The sequence below is a fragment of the Lithobates pipiens genome, unplaced genomic scaffold, assembly GCF_037356315.1.
Source record: "Lithobates pipiens isolate NorthernLeopardFrog02 unplaced genomic scaffold, aLitPip1_a1.2 Scaffold_30, whole genome shotgun sequence".
NCBI classification, from domain to species: domain Eukaryota; kingdom Metazoa; phylum Chordata; class Amphibia; order Anura; family Ranidae; genus Lithobates; species Lithobates pipiens.
In genome coordinates, this window is record NW_027507791.1 from 122,245,473 (window position 1) to 122,266,631 (window position 21,159).

Below are 21,159 nucleotides of genomic sequence, written 5' to 3' on the forward strand. Positions count from 1 at the left end.
GGATTCCGATAAGCCCCCCGCCCGCAGACTCCGACAACCAACGGCCAGGGTTGTCGAGAAGAGGCCCTTGTCCTCATCAACATGGAGACAAGGTGCTTTGGGGTGGGGGGGCCGCACGTTGACTTCCTACGCTAGTTCCGCCTACTACCTGGAGCCACATTCAAAATGAACTGACTTTCCTCCGTGTGCGGGAAAGTTCGTTCATTTCAAAAGTCCGGTGGACTAGCACACACATGGCCAAGTCCGCCGAATAGTTTGATCGTGTGTATGTGGCATAAGAGAACTATTCCTGTGAACTTATTCTTTAACTTCTGAACATAAATTTTTTTTTTTTTTTTTTTTTTTTCTTTTACTTGTCCTTCGTGTCCTCCTGGTCCGCTGGAAGGGGTGGACCCACTCTGGGTCGGTGTGTGTGAAGCAATAAAATAATAGATACCAATGGTTCTTATTAACGTGATAACATACAATGTAAGGGGATTAAACACAAGTGAAAAAAGGTACAAAATCAATAAAGAACTACAATTTATGGGGGGAAAAGTTATATGCCTTCAAGAAACCTACATTACTAGTAGCTCCGGGATAAGTTTATCATCTCATCAATTTCCAATGTGGTTCTATGGAGATTCCACATCAGCACACTCCAGAGGAGTAGCGATTGGTTTTGAAAAATCAGTAAGATTTGAGATTGAAGACCGACTGACCGACCCAGAGGGGAGATACCTATTCTTAAAGGGCAAATTGGGAAATATGAAATGTACGATTGTTAACGTGTATGCACCAAACAGCAATCAAGAGAAATTTCTGTTGAGAGTATTAAGCAAATTAGAAGATTTTAGAATAGGAATGGTAATCTTGGCTGGTGACTTAAACTGGTGCCTGGATCCTAAGCTGGACTCCTCAGGGGGTGGCTCACGGAGAGCAGAGCATCAGTATAGGAAAATAAATAAAGCATTTAACAACGCTCAGTTACATGATGGTTGGAGGATTACTCATCAGAAAGATCGGGACTATACCCACTTCTCCTCAGTACATAAAACTTTTACAAGATTAGATTATATCTTTGTAGGACAACAATTGGTAGCCTTTTTAAAAAAAGCAGAAATTAAGTCAATCACTCTGTCCGATCATGCCCCTGTAAGAGTCCATCTAGATATACAGGGTCAGATGGGGACAGGAAGCGCGTGGAAATTAAATGACTCACTCATCCTTGAACAAGATGTAAGTGTAAAAATCCTGCAGGAATTAAGTGATTTCTATAGGACGAATGACACAGGAGAATGCTCGAAGGCTACTATTTGGGAGACCCATAAGGCGGTCATCAGGGGGACCTTGATTGGAATTGGCGCAGGGAAAAAGAAAGACAGGGAGAAGGCGAAGAGACAGCTATACAAGGAGATTGAGGAGTTAGAACAAACTACCAGACCCAGAGGGCCCCAGGAATCACAGGAACTACAAAAAAAAAAAAGAGAACTGGAAGAATATCTAGAACAAGAGAGGAGGACAGCTTTCCATAGAATAAATAGGGAGAGACATTTGTGGGGCAACAAGTCAAGTAAGTGGCTAGCCAGAAGAGTAAAGGAACAGAAGAACAGGACCTATATATCGAGGATTAGAGATAGGGAGGGGGAGATGAAGTTCGCAACATCGGATATTGCAGAGAACTTCCAGTCATACTACAGTACATTATATAACATAGGTAGGAGAGGGGAGGGAAAGGAGAAAAGGAAAGAAATAACCAGGGATTACCTAGAGAAGTTTAAAAGCTTAAAAGTGTCAAGTGAGGATCTGCAGGAACTAGAGAACCCTATCTCAGTAATGGAAGTGGAAAGGGCAATTAAGGAAACAGCTATGGGGGGAAGTCCCGGACCAGATGGCTATTCCATCGTGTACTACAAAAAATTTAAAAATTTCCTAGCACCCAAGCTTTGTGACTATTATAATGAGGTGGGGGATGGGGGGACCTTCCGTGAAGAGGCCCTGCTTGCCCACGTCTCATTGATTTTAAAAGAAGGAAAGGATCCAGCAGCGATGGAAAGTTATAGGCCGATCTCATTACTGAATGTAGACGTAAAGCTCTATGCGAAAATTTTAGCGGAACGATTTAAATCTCTCCTCCCCAAGTGGATCCATACCGATCAAGTGGGTTTTGTCAGGGGACGAGAGGGAAGGGATAACGCTTTAAAGTCAGTAATGTTGATACAGGAAGTAATTAGAAGAGAGACTCCCACTCTGCTCTTGTCGGTGGATGCCGAGAAGGCATTTGACAGAGCAGATTGGGAGTTCATAAATAAGACCCTGGAGCATTTGGGGCTGGGCGAGAGAATGATGCAGAGGGTAAAAGCATTGTATAAAAAACCGACAGCTAGGATTAAGGTGAATGGCTCCCTGTCTCGCCCCTTTGAATTATTCAACGGGACGAGACAGGGATGCCCTCTTTCCCCGATCCTTTTTGTGATTGCCCTGGAGCCATTATTGGCAGCAATTCGGGACAATCAGGACATACGAGGAATAGCAGTAAGAGGGAAAGAGTATAAGGTGTCTGCATTTGCGGACGACCTGCTCTTGTATGTGACACACCCCAGATTATCAATACCAATGATAGTGAAGGAAATAGAACAATACGGTCGAATATCTAATTTTAAAATCAACCTATCTAAATCAGAAATATTAAATTTGAATGTATCTAAAGAAATTCAGAAATACTTAACCGCAAGCCTACCTTTTAAATGGAGTGGAGGGGAACTGAGCTACCTAGGGATTAAATTAACGGCAAAAAAAACAAAATTGTATGAAACAAACTATATACCCCTGCTCAATAAAATTAAATCCCAAACGGAAAATATGAAACATAAAAGAATATAGTGGATAGGCAGAGTGAACGTAATAAAAATGTTTATACTGCCAACGGTACTATATACATTCCAAATGCTCCCCATCGTCCTCCCAAGTAGTTTTTTCAGAAAATTAAAATCTCTTGTTCTTGCATTCATATGGTATCCCAAAAAACCGCGCATTGCTCACAAGGTCCTAGTAAAGGAGAAGGAAAAGGGAGGAGTGGGACTACCAGATTTTAAAAAATACTATGAAGCCATAATATTATCCAGGATAGTAGATTGGATACATAACTTAGAGGGGAAGAACTGGGCAGAGTTGGAAATAAGTTTAAGCGGGACAGACTTAACAAAAATGATTTGGATACCATCCCAAGTAAGGAACCTAGGAATAGGCACTAGCACGATCACAAGGCACACACTGAGAACATGGGACAAAATAAATAAGTCACACAACTGGACATGTAATTCCCCCTTAATGTCACTATTAGACACAAAATATTTTATACCAGGAATGGAAGAGCGAATGTTTTATAGTAGATGGGCACAGAAAGTAGAAGTAACACTGGGAGAGGTGATGATAGGAGACAGGATCCTAACATATAGGGAAATCACTCAACAATGGGGAAATAGACCCTTAGATAAATGGAGATACAATCAACTAGCACATTTCACACAAGGGCTCCCACAACCCCTATGAGGAATGAATGATTTAAGGCCACTAGAAAAATTATTTAAGGACCCACAAAGCATAGTGAAAAGGATATCCAAAGTATACAAAGTATTAAGAGGTGAGGGAGAAGGGGAATTACCCATATACTTAGGGAAATGGGAAAGGGAATTGGGGACTCTTCGTAATGACGAACAAAGGAGAAAAATATTAAAAATGACATATACATTAGCGAAAGACTCACGAACATATGAAATGGCATATAAGTTAATAACGAGGTGGTATATGACTCCCATAAGAATGCAGAAATTAAGAAAAGGAGAGGACTTGATGTGTTGGAGGGAATGTAAAGAACAAGGCACGTTTAAACACATTTGGTGGGATTGCCCAAAAATAAGACCTTTTTGGGATAAGATAATTGAAAATATTTACCTGATAACTGGAATGAGGATTAGGAAATGTCCATGGTCTTGCCTGTTCCACGACACAGACATGGGAGTAAGACAGTATAAAGCTACACTTATCCCCTATCTCTTGAATGCAGCCAAAGCCGTAATCCCAATTCACTGGGGAGACCCCCAGGGGCCGACAATCTTAGAGTGGGTGAAAAGGGTGGAGCAGAGTAGACTGATTGAAGATTCGATCAATAAAACCCTGGAGCCAGAGAGTGCAATCCAAGGGAAATGGCAACAATGGCTGACATTTATAGAGAGTGGGATCTGTCTTGTCTGAGTAAATAGGAGTAGGGAGTAGAGGAGGAGGACGAAGGACACGGGCGGAGAATGGGGGGCACAACTCCGTCCGAATTTTTTTTTTTTTTTGCCCGTGGGGGGGGAGGGAGGGAGGAGATGTATTCTTTTAACTGTATTTTGTAAGAAGAGAGGGGTAAGGAGTCGGTAGTTCTGTAATATACTATACGACTCCACCCTCAAGAATTGTAAAACAATGTGTGAATAATTTTTGAATAATTTTTGAAAAATAAAAATAAAGAATATATAAAAAAAAAAAAATTTAAACAGCAGGTGCATTATTGTTAGAGCAAAGAAGGTTACTGCAGTAGATTCTGAAACTCTAGTTCCTGTAAAGGAAAACATAATACTTTTACTGCAGATGGCTTTTCAAGGAATTGGAACAGAATGTTAATTATCATTGTACAAATGTAGTATTCACCAGGATTTTACAAATATAAAAACTTCTAAAAGCTAAAGCAGCATGTCAAACCTTTAACAAATAACTTGGTCTCCAGCATTCAGAAATAATTAAGATCTAAAGTGTATTTCTTAGTGTCAGTGCCTACTTGTGGTCTGTAAGACCTAGGGGCACCAGGTTACGATGAACGCAATTTTGAGCAAAGCTAGACTTGTGCTCCATTATGCATTCACAGCATACACTTTATGTCATGGTCCTAGTTGTACAAGGTGCATTGTATGATAAAACCACTTCAGCCCCGGCACTGCGTTATTTTACCTGACAATTGCTCAGTCGTGCGACACTGTACCACTGTTTCCACAAATAGGGCTTTCTTTTGGTGGTATTTCATCACCTCTGTGGGGTTTTTTTTTTTGCGCTATAAACAAAAATAGAGTGACAATTTTGAAAAAAAAACAATATTTTCTACTTTCTGCTATAAAACATATAAAATAAAATAAAAATTTTTTAAATTGAATTTCTTGATCAATTTAGGCCAATATGTATTCTGCTACATATTTTTGATTAAAAAAATCCCAGTAAGCGTATATTGATTGGTTTGCACAAAAGTTATAGCGTCTACAAAATAGGGGAAATATTTATGGCATTTTTATTTATTTATTTTTTACTTGTAGTGGCGGTGATCAGCGATTTTTAGTGGGACTGCGACATTGCGGTGGACAGATCGCACATCTAACTGACACTTTTTTGGGAACCAGCGACATTTTTACAGTGATCAGTGCTAAAAATATGCACTGACATTGTACTAATGACACTGGCAGGGAAGGGGTTAACATCAGAAGCGATCAAAATGTTAAATGTGTTCCCTCACTCAGTGTGTTTCGAACTGTGTGGAGGGATGGGCTCACTGCATATACACTCTGAGCCATGTTCCTGATTAGCAGGAACACTAGATCAGAGTGTCCATGCCTGCCAGCACGATGCCTGGTGATTCAACGATCAAGACACTTGTTCACTTTATTATGTCACGTTGGTGACCTATGGACTGTTTATGTTATAGTGATTATATTAGCGCAACACATTTTTTTTCATATACTCTTAGTTGTGACAATATCCCACTAGAGTGGTGCAGCTATTTTTTAATTTGTCATCACAAGCACAGTTTATTTTAGTTTTTGTGGAAATTTTAAGATGTCAGTAAATAAACATGATTTTTACAGTAATTTAAAAGAAATCCGTTTTAAGATACAAAATAGATCCAAAAAAAACTAACTGCCAGGTTAAGTGAATTTAATCTTTTAACATGGACATTTTTAGCGCTATCACTCTTTGAACGATAATTGCGCGGTTATACAACACTGTACCCAAATGAAATTTTTATCATTTTTTTCCCACATATAGAGCTTTAGTTTGGTGTTATTTGATCACCTCTGGGATTTTTATTTTTTATTTAAAAAAGAAGACCAAAATGTTTAAAAAAAATAAAAATAAAAATACAAAACCGTTTTTTATTTTGTTAATAAGTTTTGAAACAGGTAATTTTTTTCCTTTATTGATGTACGCTGATGAGGCTGCACTGATGGGAACTGATAGGCTGCACTGATGGGCACCAAGAGGCTACATTGATGGGCACTAATAGACGGCACTGATGGGCACTAATAGGTGGCACTGGTGGGCATTGATGAGGTGGCACTGGTGGGCACTGATAGGTGCCATTTGTGGGCACTGATAGGAGGCACTGATGGGTGGCACTGATGAGTGGCACTGATGGGCGGCACGGAAGACAGACCACTGGTGGGCATTGATAGGTGGCACTCGTGGGCATTGATAGGTGACACTGATTGCTGGCACTGATTTTTGGCACTGGCATGTGGTGGTATTGGTGGGCACAGATGAGGCAGCTTTGCCTCTTCCTCTTCGGGACCTCTTACACAGAAGCTGATGATCGGCTGTCAGCGTGAGGAGAAAAGAAAAAAGATTACGGATCTGTTTATATCACACAATCAAATGTCATTGGCTGACAGCTGATCACGTGGAAAGGGGCTGGGACGGTACACAAGTTCAAGGAGACTTCGACATATTAAGAGGGTGTTAATCTGGATGGTGGTTTCAACATATTTCACTTATTGCTTCTTCAGGAAACCACATGGGGAAGTCACCTTGAACCTGTATATAAGAAAGATGTACTACTTTGAGTGATTAGTTTCACTTATTTTAAAGCAGTACTATTTGTTTTTGTATCATTTTTTTTATAATAAAATGTATCTCTTTTATGTTACTGTAAAAATCATGTTTTTTTTATTGGGACCTTAAAAGTCCCATTCCCTTTGGTTGAGATTTATTGAATATCCACTTCGCTAGGTGAAAAGCCTTTAATGCTTTAGTAACTCTAACCCAATGAGCCAGCTGATCTGTAGACTTTCATTATGAGAAAGAACAGCAAGCACCTTTTACATGGCCACTCTCTTTCCAGACACTGCCAAGCATAAAATACAGAGCCTGCATATATAAATGAGAAAATATGCAAGCCCTCATGTATCTTGTTCCACAACATAATAAATGGCACATAATATGTAAAATATATACATAATTTTATTTATATTATATATGCAATGATTGTAAAACTTTAAACTGAAACTATAGCCTCCTTTTTTTTGTAATCTACTGCAGCGCTTAATATTATGTGAACTGCACTTGAAGAACAGGTCATCCTCCATCCCACCGTCTCTATACAATCAAACAGGTTCCAGAAACTTGTCACCCCAAGGCCTGCTCAGGAGCAAAACTGCTATATGTTTTTTTCTCAGGGCCTTAATTTCACCGATTGCTGCAGGCCTGGTCCTTAGACATTTTGTGCACCATGTATGAGGACCATATTGCAGTAGCCCAAACATTCTATTGTGTGCAACCATTGAACTTCTTGACCACTCTGCTATCACGTCTGTTATCTCCAGACCACCACCCAGTCCTGACCTAAACCAGCTGCAGTTACTCTCTTCCCAAGTTTTGGCTGTACTTCTTGCCTCTAAAAGATGTACTCCCACAGTAATGTCACTTATCATAACATTCTCGCATCCGGAAACTCTAACAAGACATTGCACTAAACTTCATTTTACAAAACATATGGCAGTTTATTTGTTCAAAGCATATGGCAGTTTCGTTATACATTATATAGCATACCAATAATCCTGCTGAATACAAATGAGCTATTACTGTTGCTCACCTGGTTACATACAACTCAAAAAAAAAATTCAGAATCTTCAGCCCTTAGGCCTCTTGATGTCCCCTCAAAAGGGGTGAACTTCCCTTCTACATCTTCTATATAATTGCTCTTATTTCAGACATGGAAACTTTCACCAATTACAGTGCCTTGAAAAAGTATTCATACCCCTCAAAATTTTCCACATTTTATCATGTTACAACCAAAAATGTAAATTGATTTTATGTGATAGACCGTGTGGCAGGCATTTGTAATCAGCCCCCTTTACTCTGATACCCCTAACTAAAAACTAGTGGAACCAATTTCCTTCAGAAGTCACCTTCCGCCCTTCCGCCCATATGTGGGCTCCGGCGGACTTTTTGTTCTCAAAAGTCCGGCGGACTTGGAAAGAAGTCTTGACTCAAAATTGACAATCCGCCCATCTGTGTGCTAGTCCGCCAGACTTTAGAAATGAACGGATTTGCCCACACATGGAGTTAAGTCCGTTCATTTTGAATGTGGCTCCAGGTAGATGGGACTAGTGCAGGAAGTCAATGTCACCGCCTCCATCGGCGAGATTGACACCTCGTGTGCCCTGTCACCTGGTATGGATTTAAAGGGGAACCCATACGCCCAAAAAACTGTGTAGGAGGTCCCCCCAAAGTCCATACCAGATCTTTATTCCGAGCCCGCAGCCCGGCCGGTCAGGAAAGGGGGTGGGGAAGAGCGAGCGCACCCCCCCTCCTGAGCCGTACCAGGCCGCATGCCCTCAACATGAGGAAGTAGAACAGAAGTAGAAGGTGGCAGCGACAGTGACAAGACCGGGCCAACCCTAGTAAAAGAGCTTGAAGAAGAAAGCGGAGGCCCGGCAAGAAGAACCGAAGAGCAGGACAAGACTCCCGAAGTTAGAAGAAGACCCCCGGAGTCGGAAGAAGGCCCCGGACGGCAGCGGCGACGAAGGAGAAAGCCGGTCTCCTCTGCTAATAAAAGAGCTAGTAAAAAGAGCAGAAGATAGCGGAGGAGTCTGGTGAGAAGACCCCCAAAGACGGAAGAAGACCCCCGGAGCTGTCTAATAAAGTAATTTAAAAGCCTGTGTTGTGTTTTTTTATTAACATTTTTTCCCCCCCAGGTGAATGGGTAGGGGTACATTGTACCCCATACTCATTCACATAGGGTGGGGGGGCCAGAATCTGGAGGCCCCCAGATTCTGATAAGCCCCCCCGCCCGCAGACCCCGACAACCAACGGCTAGGGTTCTCGGGTCCCCTATGTTGAGGGCATGCGGCCTGGTACAGCTCCGGGGGGGCTTGCTTGTCCCCACACCCTTTCCTGACCGACCGGGCTGCGTGCTCGGATAAGGGTCCGGTATGGACTTTGGGGGACCCCCATGCCATTTCTTTTTTGGCGTAGGGGTTCCCCTTTAAATCCATACCCGGTGACGGGGCTCGTGAGGTGTCATTCTCACTGATGGAGGTGGCGACATTCACTTCCTGTGCTAGTCCCGTCTACCTGGAGCCACATTCAAAAATTCAAGTCCGTTAATTTCAAAAGTATGGCGGACCCCTGCCATAATCCGGCAGATTATCCGCCAGACCTAGTCTGCCGGAAAAGTCCGGGCATGTGTGGGCAAGTCCGCTCGTTTGAAAAGTCTGATCGTGTGTACGCGGCATAACGCTGCACATCATCCTGAACACACCATCCCCACCGGGAATAATGGTGGTGCCAGCATCATGTTGTGAGGATGCTTATCTGCAGCAGGAACAGAGAAGCTGGTCAGAGTTGATGGGAAGATGGATGGAGCCAAATATAGGACAATCTTAGAAGAAAACCTGTTAGTCTACAGGGCGGAGGTTCACCTTCCAGCAGGACAATGACCTTAAACATACAGCCAGACCTACAATGGAATGGTTTAGATCAAACATATTTATGTCTTAAAATGGCCCAGTCAAAGTTCAGACCTAAATCCAATTAAGAATCTGTGGCAAGACTTAAAAATTGCTGTTCACAGTTGCTCTCTATCCAATCTGACAGAGTTTGAGCTATTTTGCAAAGAAGAATGGGCAAAAATGTCACTCTCTAGATGTGCAAAGCTGGTAGAGACATCCCCAAAAAAGACTTGCAGCTGTAATTGCAGTGAAAGGTGGTTCTACAAAGTATTGACTCAGGGGGCTGAATACAAATGCATGCCACACTTTTCACATATTTATTTGCAAAAGATTTTGAAAACCATTTATCATTTTCCTTCCACTTCACAATTGCGTGCCACTTTGTGTTGGTCTATCACCATAAAATCCTAATAAAATACATTTACATTTTTGGTTGTAACATGACAAAATGTGGAAAATTCCAAGGGGTATAAATACTTTTTGCAAGGCACTGTACTTTCCAACTTTATATAACTAAGGGGCAAGTCAAAGAAAAATGCACATTAACGTGAAACCCCCTTACATGCTTAGAGTTTCTCTTTGACCTTCTGCAAAGTCCCATAAAAACCTGTTGAGCCAATTAGTGGTATCCACCTTTTCTTCCTGTGATAGTGTGGCAACAATGCTGCACTGCTCCTGAGCTCAGAACAGAGTGGCCACTCAAATGTACTGTAGGCTGTGCCCACCTGCACTACTATGGAATGAACATTTTTTGCAGGGAGCTTGGTTATCAGCATGATTCACAAGCCTTTACCTTGCCAATCAACTAGTTGGATTTTGGGACTTATATAAACTGTCAAAGAGGAGCCTTTAGTTGTTTATCTAAAACTCTGCATAACATTTAAAACACTATTAAAGGCTGTACAGCTATGCAAACAAATAAGAGAAAAATTGCAAATACTAAAAACGATATACTGTTAAGCGTAGTAATAATATTTCAATCCTTTGTCAATCTCATTTTAGCAAGCAGACATATCATTATATGCCCTTCTATATATGATCTGATACATAGCAAATATTGTGATAGCTTATTTCTACAAGTTACAGGATGGCAGGTGTCCTTTAAAAGAAAAAGCACTGAAGCCATGAATTTGATCTTCTTCTAGACAGATATTACTATTGTTATTATTTTATTATTATTCGTGATATCCTGCAGCTGCTACCATTCCCATACCTGCAGAGTGATAGAAATCCCAAGTGGTCTTCTTTTCATCCAGCACTGAACATCTGCTGAATAACAGACTGTGTGAAGTGTTCAGTGTGGGAGCAGTAGGACAGGACAACACCGCACAGCTGTTTATGTGTGGCTATGTGTTCTGGATCTGGCACCATTTACCTGTGTGCAGTCTTCAAAATCTGCACACCCAAAAACAAACGCCAATCCAACAGACAGCAAGCGCCCCGCTTAGAATGTGTCCTTCTGTTTACTCTCTTCGCCATCTGTTTATTTTCCTGAGTCTTTGAATCCTCTTACCTATATATCTACTAACATTCTGTATAAAGCATTTTCTGCATTAGTCATTTATAGCCAATAGCATCTGCTGTCATTATTAACTCTCTGCTTCTTATTACGCTTTGCATATTTACAGAACCATTATATCGCTGTATTTCTCAACCCAGGTATTATTATGTAGTGTTTTAAAAGAAGAATGATTTATCAAATACCCACTACTGTTTTATTATTTTGTCTCGGGTATAGTTTTAACTTTGTACATTTATTTTAAATCCTCTTATAATATGTATGAAATGTTCTTTAACCACTTGCCCACTGGGCACTTTTACCCCTTTCCTGCACAGGCCAATTTTCAGCGCTGTCACACTTTGAATGACAATTGCATGATCATGCAACACTGTACCCATATGAAACATATCATTTTTTTCTCACACAAGTAGAGATTTCTTTTTTTCTTGGTGGTATTTAATCACCACTAGGTTATTTTATTTTTTGCTACATAAACAAAACAAAACATTTTTTTGAAAAAAATAAAAAAGTTTTTCATACGGGTAATTTTTGTCCTTCAATCATGTGCACTGATGAGGCTGCAGTGATGGACACTGAAAGGCTGCACTGATGGGCACTGATAAGGTGGCACTGTTGGGCACTGAGGAGGCACTGATGAGGCTGCACTAATAAGTGGCACTGATAGGCGGCACTGGTGGGCACTGAGTAGTGGCACTGGTGGGCACTGATAGGTAGTACTGATGGACATTCATTAGCAGCACTGATAGGTGGCACTGATGGACACTCATTGGCAGCACTGAAGGGCACTAATAGGCAGCACTGGTGGGCACTGATAGGCAGGACTGGTGGGCACTGTTGGGGCTGCACTGATAATCAGGACAGTGATAATCAGTGCCCTGATTATCAGTGTACATACCCCTTTCACACAAGCTGGTTACTGGCTCTCCTCACACTCTCAGCGTAAGGAAAGGAATAATAGGATAAACAGCTTGTGCTTACACCGTGATCAGCTGTGATTGGTCACAGTTGAATACATGGTAAAGAGCTGCTATGACTGGCTCTTTACCCCAATCTGTGATCAATTGTGTTCTAAGGACAGGCCAATCACAGAGGGAAACCACGGGAGGACGTCATGTGACTGGCCCACTGTCCGAATGTGGCTCTTTGCAATATTTGGCAATATTTCTCTCACTGATAAGAAGTACTATACTTCTTACTGACACCAGCAATGAGGCATGCATTTCTCCCACTGATATAAACGACGAAATGCACCGTTGCTCAGTGTACAGAGAGCCCTGTGTTGATAGTAAACAGGGCTCTTTACTGTGATTTGCTAAGCCGATAAGCAGGTCCTGGCCTTAAATCATTGGCCGGGCCCTTCTGACTGACTTGTGCTGTACTGAATCACAGCACAGATGGGGCAGCGGGCGCATGCCCCCTACCCCAAAATGACAGTGCACATACATGTATGTGATCCGGCGCAGAGTGGCCTCCCTGCCGCAGTATTTTTGCAATGGGTAGTCCGTTATTGGTTAAAGTCTAATTGAATCCTCCATACTGTATATATTACTGTAATGTAGTCAGGATGTGAATACAGTATTACATATGCTCTTTATTTCTGTGTACTTTTTACATAGTAAGCGCTGCAGCCAAGATACAATTATCCTTTCTAAGCAGCACACTGTAGAGTCAGACCACTGCTCTCAAACACACAATAGTGAACTGGATCTCCAGTGGTCAGGTACTCCCCCAGTAAACTGCTCCAATCAACAGCACTACTCAGAGTTGGAGCACTGTTGATTGGACTCTTGTGTATGGAAGTTATTGAACCTCGGGAGACCATGAGCCACTGCTTATGTGTGACTAATGTGTGCGCTGCTAGTATGGGGTTTCCAACATTTACTGCAACATTTAGTGTGTGAAAAAACAAAAGGAACAGCATATTTAATACTGTCTGCATTAGAGTAATTAACAAAGGACTAGGGCCAAAGCTCTTTTAGTCCTACTTCTGCTGGGGATCACAGAAGTGTACTTCTTTTTGCACTCCTCTGACCTATATTTAGCTGACAGCGGGCTAAATCCCGCTTTCACCTGACGTCACTCAGCAGGTCCAGGCTCTGGAGAGATTCCAACTTTAATGGCAGGATCCACCCAGATACCTGGACCAGCAGCTGGCTCAGCCTCTCAGCACATGGACAACACTGGATCAAGATCAGGCTCAAGAGGAGTGCTGCACATAGAAGATTTTCAGTGCATGTTCAGTGTGCAGAGAGAAAGCCATTGGAGCAGCACGAGGAGGCTCATGCCTATCTGTAAGGTAAAAACCTTCTGTGCACAGGCTTAAATGTGTTCCTTTTCATGCTCAGAAGAATTAGGCACTGGCTAATAAATATTCACATGCACAAACTCACACGTGCACACTGGCCATCGAGCATTCCCGTGCACGAAAGCCAACACGTGCACATGTGACAGCTGTTGGTGAAAAACTCAGCCAGTGTTCAGGATCAGTGCTGCTTTGTCTTTCAGCCTTCCTTGCATCCTGTGTTCCTGTTACACTGTATCCAGATTTCAGTTGCTGACCTGGCTTGTCTGACAACTCACTGAACTCTGTTTGCACCTACCCCCTCTTGTCCTCAACCTCCGTTTCTGTCTGCTCCATTGGCTTCTATTGCACTGATTGGCTCCAGACCCGGCTTGTACCCAGACCACGCTATTGCCTGCTCCTCTGTACCTGATCTGTCCTACCAGTATATGACCTGACTTACCTGACCTTGCTTCCTGTCACATCCAGCTGTGCCTGTGGTTCTACATTCTGCTACCAGTGCATGCCCCACGTGCCCACTGTCACCAGTATCAGCCTGCTCCAGTATGCCATCCTTCAGCTGTCTACCAGCATGTCTGTTGCACTGAAGTCTACTGACAACCTCTCCTGCCTAGCGTGGATACCCGCTCTGCTACTGGCAAGATCTACAGGCACTCGTGCCACTCTGCACTCCTGCACCTTCTGTTCACACTACCAGGGGCCTCAAGTCAGAGGTGTAAGAGAGGCCTTCCTTATCATTCCAGGCATGTCTGCTGCACTGAAGTCTACTGACAACTTCTCCTGCCTAGCGTGGATACCCGCTCTGCTACTGGCAAGATCTACAGGCACTCATGCCACTCTGCACTCCTGCACCTTCTGTTCACACTACCAGGGGCCTCAAGTCAGAGGTGTAAGAGAGGCCTTCATTATCATTCCAGGCTCTGCTACCAGGTATGTGATACTATCGCAGTATGTAGCGAGGACTACTACAATGATTTTTAGCATCCCAGTGGCACTGTCAAATCGCATGATATATTGAAACGGTGTGAACGAGTGCTAACATACAGTTGCTGTATGTAAAACTTACCTATAGTACAGCATATTATGTTTTTTAGTTAGCTGTGTATGGTAAGTATGAAAGGGAAGGTGGCAGCAGATGCTGTAGTCAGGTTGGCCGAAGAAAGACTCACACAGTGGTGAACTGAGAGAGAAACATAGCAAGTACAGCAAATTGTCTCATTTATGAAGTGGTGGACAATGCAACAAGATCCTCAGGTGACAAGGAAAGGAAGAGGATAAGTGGGGGTAAGGGACCTGGTTTGGATAGTAGTTCTTGGTAAGCTGGTCCAGGTCCCACCCTGCTTCTTCCCCAGATAGGATTTACACATACCCGTCTTTCAGAGAGACTCCTCCATATTGTGTCACAGATACTCTAGGTGTGGAGCCATGTTGCAGTACTCACATATTCCCAACCAGATGTCCACCTTTAGGGATAAAGAATGTCCATTCAAAATGCATTCTCAATGCTTTATTGGAAAATAAATGGCACAAAATTTCCACATCTTTGCTCTCTCTTAATTATAGTACAGAGCGCCTTAGTACCCAAAACACAAACCCAGCCATCTTCCCAAACACTCTTCATGTGTCCCCCAGCAGTAGGTTCTCACAGAAAATGTCCTCCTGGGCTTAGGCCCATAAGGCTTAACATTCTTCGTGCTACAGACCTACATTCTCTAAGTGATTTTTTCCTCAAATAATGTGACTTTAATTATATTTATACATACATTTATATTTATAATATTTATAATATTATTTATAATAAAGAAAGAAAAACCCTCACAAAATTACAGTTTTGTCTCTATTGGGAAAGCATGGGATGTGGAGACAATGTAAGAGCAGAGTTGGGAGACAGGAACAGAGCGTTGTCACTGGATAACAACAGTAAATGACATGTTTAACAACTTTCATGGATCACCAAATAATATTTTAATTAAAGCTTCAGATTTTAAAAGACGAAAAAAATATTTTTTAAATGATATTACATGTTAATGTATGTGAGATTTTATTGCCTGGTTTTATATATACTTTAGGTAGCCATAAACTCATCATATCCAGTTTTTCTAGCAATAACAGTTAGCAGTGAGATCTCTGATTGCTTTTATTATGTTGCTTGCCTTTAATACATCTGCATGTGTTTTTTTACCATGTGATATACAATGTGATATAAAACTGTATACCATGTTTAGATGAATCCTTACAAGTCAATTTATACAGAGGCAATACCAGACTAGCATCTCTATAACAATCTGTCAGCTGCATCTTACCTTTCACAGTGTGCAGGAGATTCAGACCCTCGGCCTTCCTTCATGTCCTCTTCCTGGTTTACACAAGCATGCTTTGCTTAGCTATGATCCCACATCATCTTCTGTCAAATATTCAATGTTTCAGCATGCCCACGCTGCAGCCCAAACTGGAGCTAAATTACACACTGGAAAGTGTATGTAACCCAATCACTTAAATCTGATATAATCTTTACTTTGTTATAATAATTCCAAAAGTCATTTTCAATATATTTTTTAGCCAAGGCTTTCATTAAATTAATAACTGGTGATCCTGCCATGAAAGTCCCTTTTCAGCTACTTCTGGTTAAAGGACAGCAACCCTCTGCCTCCTAATTGTTCTTCTACGCTGTCACTCTGTCCATGCACTTCCAGCAGAAATCATACAGTAAGACCCTTTTCACTCTGAGGCAGTTTTCAGGCATTTTCGAGGTAGATGTAGCGCCTGTAAAGCACCTGAAAACTGCCTCCCATTCATTGCACCCAGTGCTTTCACACTGGGGCAGTGCGCTTGCGGGGCGTTAGAAAAAGTCCCGCAAGCAGCATCTTTGGGGCAGTTTGGGAGAGCTGTATACAGCGCTCCTAAAACGTCCTTGCCCATTGCAATGAATGGGGGTTAAAAGTGCCCCATTAGCGGCCGAAAAGCACTGCTTAAACAGCAGTAAAGCACCGCTAAAACGAGCAGCCCTTTAGCACAAATGCACGGGCGGCCCCAGTGTGAAAGGTTTTGTCACCAAAATATCAAAGACAATATTTTATTAAAATAAAAAAGCATTGCGATTTTGCTGGCATTCACTTAGGGCGCTTTCACACTGAGGAGCTTGGGGCGTCGGCGGTAAAGCGACACTATTTTTAGCGGTGCTTTACTGTCGTTTTAGCAGCACTTTTCGGCTGCTAGTGGGGTACTTTTAACCCCCGCTAGCGGGCGATTAAGGGGTTAATAGCGCCCGTGTAGCGCCGCTGCCGAATCGCTTTACAGGTGCTTTGCAGGCGCTTCGGTGGCGCTGCCCATTGATTTTAATGGACAGGGGTGCTTTAGGAGCGGTATATACTGCTTGCTGTAAAGATGCTGCTTGCGGGACTTTTTTTTTATATCCTGCAAGCGCACCGCTCCAGTGTGAAAACACTCGGGCTTTCACATTGGAGTGAGAGGAGAGGCACTTTGCAGGTGCTATTTTTAGAGCTGAAACGCCTGTAAAGCGCCTCAGTGTGAAAGTAGCCTTATGCCGTGTACACACGAGCGGAATGTCTGACAGAAAAAGTCAGACGGGAGCTTTTCATCGTATATTCCGATTGTGTGTGTGCCTCATCTGACTTTTTACTTTGAAAATTCTGATGGACCTAGAAATAGAACATGTTCGAAATATTTCCGACAGAACCAATTCCTATCGGGAAAACCACTCGTCTGTATGCTGTTCGACGACGCATGCTCTAAAGCAAGTACGAGATGAAAGCTATTGGCTACTGGCTATTGAACTTCCTTTTTCTAGTCATACGTGTTGTACGTTACCGCGTTCTTGATGATCAGACTTTGGTGTGATCGTGTGTACGCAAGACAGTTTCAGCGGAATTCCGTCGGGACTCCGTCGGAAAAACCTTCAGAGTTTATTTTGATGGGAAAACCGGTCGTGTGTACAGGGCATTAGGGAATACATCTATTTTGAGACTGGCTTGGTGTTAAGTAAAAATGTTTATTAGGGCTCTTTGATACAAATATTGGCCCATTTGAAGAGCGATCCATGGTTATCTACTCTTCAAAGGATAATAGTGGTTTGCTTCCGAAGTATACAAAATAAAAATATTTGAAGACAAAAAATGAAAGGGTATGCACCGGAGACTGGAAAAGTACAAAAAGTATAGAACGATTAAGAAATTTTTTATATATATATATATATATATATATATATATAGCAAACTTTTATTATACAAACATATAAAATCTTGCTTGTAAAAGCAAGAGAAAAAAATGGTCTAGTTACAACATATATATACAGCTGACATCTGAAATATACGAAAGATCTCGCAGTAAGATGCCACATCATTCATATAAATTTCAGGGTGCCCAACATGTTTCGGAATAAATTGTTGCATTCCTTCTTCAGGGGAAGTTAAAGGTAAGCTGTATATATTTATAAGATAAATGAGTAAAAATAATATTTTGGCACTATTAGGATGCCATTGGCACCAGCTGGTCCGTTTAGGCTCACTAGTTTTCAGGTGAGCATTCGGATCACCTGCTGCTCTCTTGCACCCATCATTGGACACCTCAATCTGATGGGTGTACACCTCACACACCTTTTTCCTATATATATCCTTGCATTATGTAAGTAGTATTTTTGTTTCTTGTTCAATACTTTTTGTACTTTTCTATTGGTTCTATCCTTTGCTCGTACAGTCCCCGGGGCATACCCTTACATTTTTGTCTGCTCTTTAGAGGGCATTCAACAGGTGGTGAGGAGGCGTTATGCTGTCTCCTTACTGCTTATTTTAACTCCTAAAAATCCGTACCACCATGCCACAGTCCCATGCATTAGGTGAATAGGCCATGTTCAGCAGTTTGTATTATCTGTGGAGCAAGGCATTGCATCTGCAGCATGGGAGAACCCCCATCCAATTCTTTTAATGCGGGAGAGGGGGCTCAGCCACATGTTTTTACTGCCCCCCAATGAGACCTTAATGTGTAACTCCACTTTTTTTGCGAAGAAAACAATTCTATCTGGCTGATTTATTTACAGTGCAATGATTTTAACAAACTTTGCTGCAGATCCTTGCCCCCCAATGAGACCTTAATGTGTAACTCCACTTTTTTTGCGAAGAAAACAATTCTATCTGGCTGATTTATTTACAATGCAATGATTTTAACAAACTTTGCTGCAGATCCTTACCTGTTTCTGATCTATAGAATTCGCTGTTTGTTAAACCAACTCCTTTCCAGACTCATTTCTGAATGGAAGGGTCAGCTGTTATTATAAACACTGGTGCACTCTCAGAAAGCTGCAGTATTGGGATCCCTTTAGAAGTAATTAGCCCTTAGGGAGTATCTCACCAAAAATGTAACTTCTATTGGGAAAGGGTGCCTAAAAGACAGGAGCTGGCTAATATTGCCTACATTATCAGGAGACACCTTGCAGCACAGACTGTTCCCTCCTGTTGCTCAGTCTGGACCCTATGCCATCACATCCTGAAAGCAGAGTGAATAAGATCTAGGAGTGGAGTAAATCATCTTGGAACATGTAGTCCAAAGAGCCAGTTTTTGTACTCAAGTCAGACTGTTATGGACTACAAGTACCAGCCAGCTGGAGAAGAGAAAACAGAATGCTGGGAGAGGTAATATAAAGTCTGTGTAGGGATGGGATAGCTCTCTTGGGACCACGGCCTGGATCTGCAAGCAGTGATTCAGACGGTAGTTTGTGCTGCTGCCATGTTGTGGCCTGTGCTATAGGTAGAGAGAGTCATTGAGAACAGGTGCAGGTGCATCCACTGCCAGCCACATCTGATCGTTCGGTGGCTGCCTGAAGGCGGCTCCCATCACATACATGCCAGATCCATCTGGACAGTAGCACAATGTGACACGGGGTCGAGCATGATCCTCTGAGTCAGACTCTGAAAAGGCCTGCTGCGGAGCCCTTCACGCTACTCCTCAAAACAGAAGGTCACTGGGATTGGTGAGCAGGCAGTTGCTCATCTCTTTCACACCAAAGGACACTGCATGCAGACATCGTTGCCTTATTCACTCCATCAAGCCTGTAATGTAGAGTTGGGCAAAGTTCTTGTTCGGCTGTTTGATGAACACTCAAATTTGCGGGGATGTTCGCCCACCGAGTGACCCACAATGCATTCTAAGACCTGATTGGGAAAAGTTTTGCCAAATCAGGGCACATTGAATAGCTGGTTATTAAGGAGCAGGGCAGAAAGCCGGCTTCGGGGTCCTTAACAACGGATGAATCATCAGCTGTCAACTGGGCTTCCCCGCTGAATGGAAAAAAAAACATTGCCGGAAATAGAAAAATGTTTTAAAAAAAAACCCACGCCAAGAAAAAAATTGCTGTGGGGTTTCCCCTCAAAATCCATACCAGACCCTTAGGCCTGCTATGGATTTTGATGGTAACCCTCACGCCAATTTATTATTTTTTTTTATATGGTGTGGGGTCCCCCAAAAATCCATACCAGACCCTTATCTGAGAATGCAGCCTAACGGGCCCCAAAGCACCTTGTCTCCATGTTGATGGGGGGCCCCCCAGATCCTGGCCCCTCCATGTGAATGAGTATGAGGTACATAGTACCCCTACCCATTCATCACAAAAAAGTGTCAAAAAGAAATAAAAACACAGACACAGTTTTTGACTATTTCTTTATTAAAAACAAGAAACAATATCCCCCCATGTAGATCCATCATCAAACTTGATGCCTTCTGCCACTGTTGGACCTGAAAAAAGAAAAAAAAAACAGCTCTGCCCATGATGAAGGCTAACCTGCCCACTGCAAGAACTGGTCAGTGAAATCATATGTGGCCCCGCCCCTTACCTTTATAAGAACTATAAAACAGCGGAGCTTGCAGTCGGTGGATCAGCCTTTTTTCGCTTTTCTTTTCAATTTGGGGGGGGTCCGGTTGTGGCGGCAGCAGACATTGGGATTGACGATGGATCTACATCAATGGACATGGTTTTTACATTTTTTTTTTAATAAAGGACTGCCTTCTGTCTTTATTTATTTGTTACACTTTTTTTCGGTAGGAGGGTTCTGGTATCTGGAGGGCCCCCCCTTTTAAGATTCCAATAATGCTATTTTCCAGGATTTCCGATCCGCCAGGCCCGAGTGACCACATTAGTGGTGCATTAGTGCAAACACAGTTCTCCCGACACAGTTAGCCATGGCTAACGGAAAGCTCCAGATCATGTGACTGCTTGATGGCAGTCACGTGATCATAAAGGGTAACTCAAAAAAGTCCTTTTTATTGCTCCCAGCCTCCTCCATGTCTCCAAATTTCCTTTTTTGCTGCTGTAATCCAACTCCCTGTTAGAGGGTGGCTATTTTTGTTCTCCATGGTCCCATTGTAAGTAGGAATGTAGCCATTGTCTCTTGCCTACTCCTGAGATGAATTGTGGGACGTGTAGTGTTCACAGAGCAATGAACATGACTGTAACTAATGTGCACTGCTCGTTCCAAACAAAACAGTAGACATGTGCAATTAGTTTCTTTCCAAATTCGTTTTTTAACTAATTTCGACAAATTGAAAACTCGTTTAAATAATTTTTCCAAATATTCGTAAATTCGAATATTCAG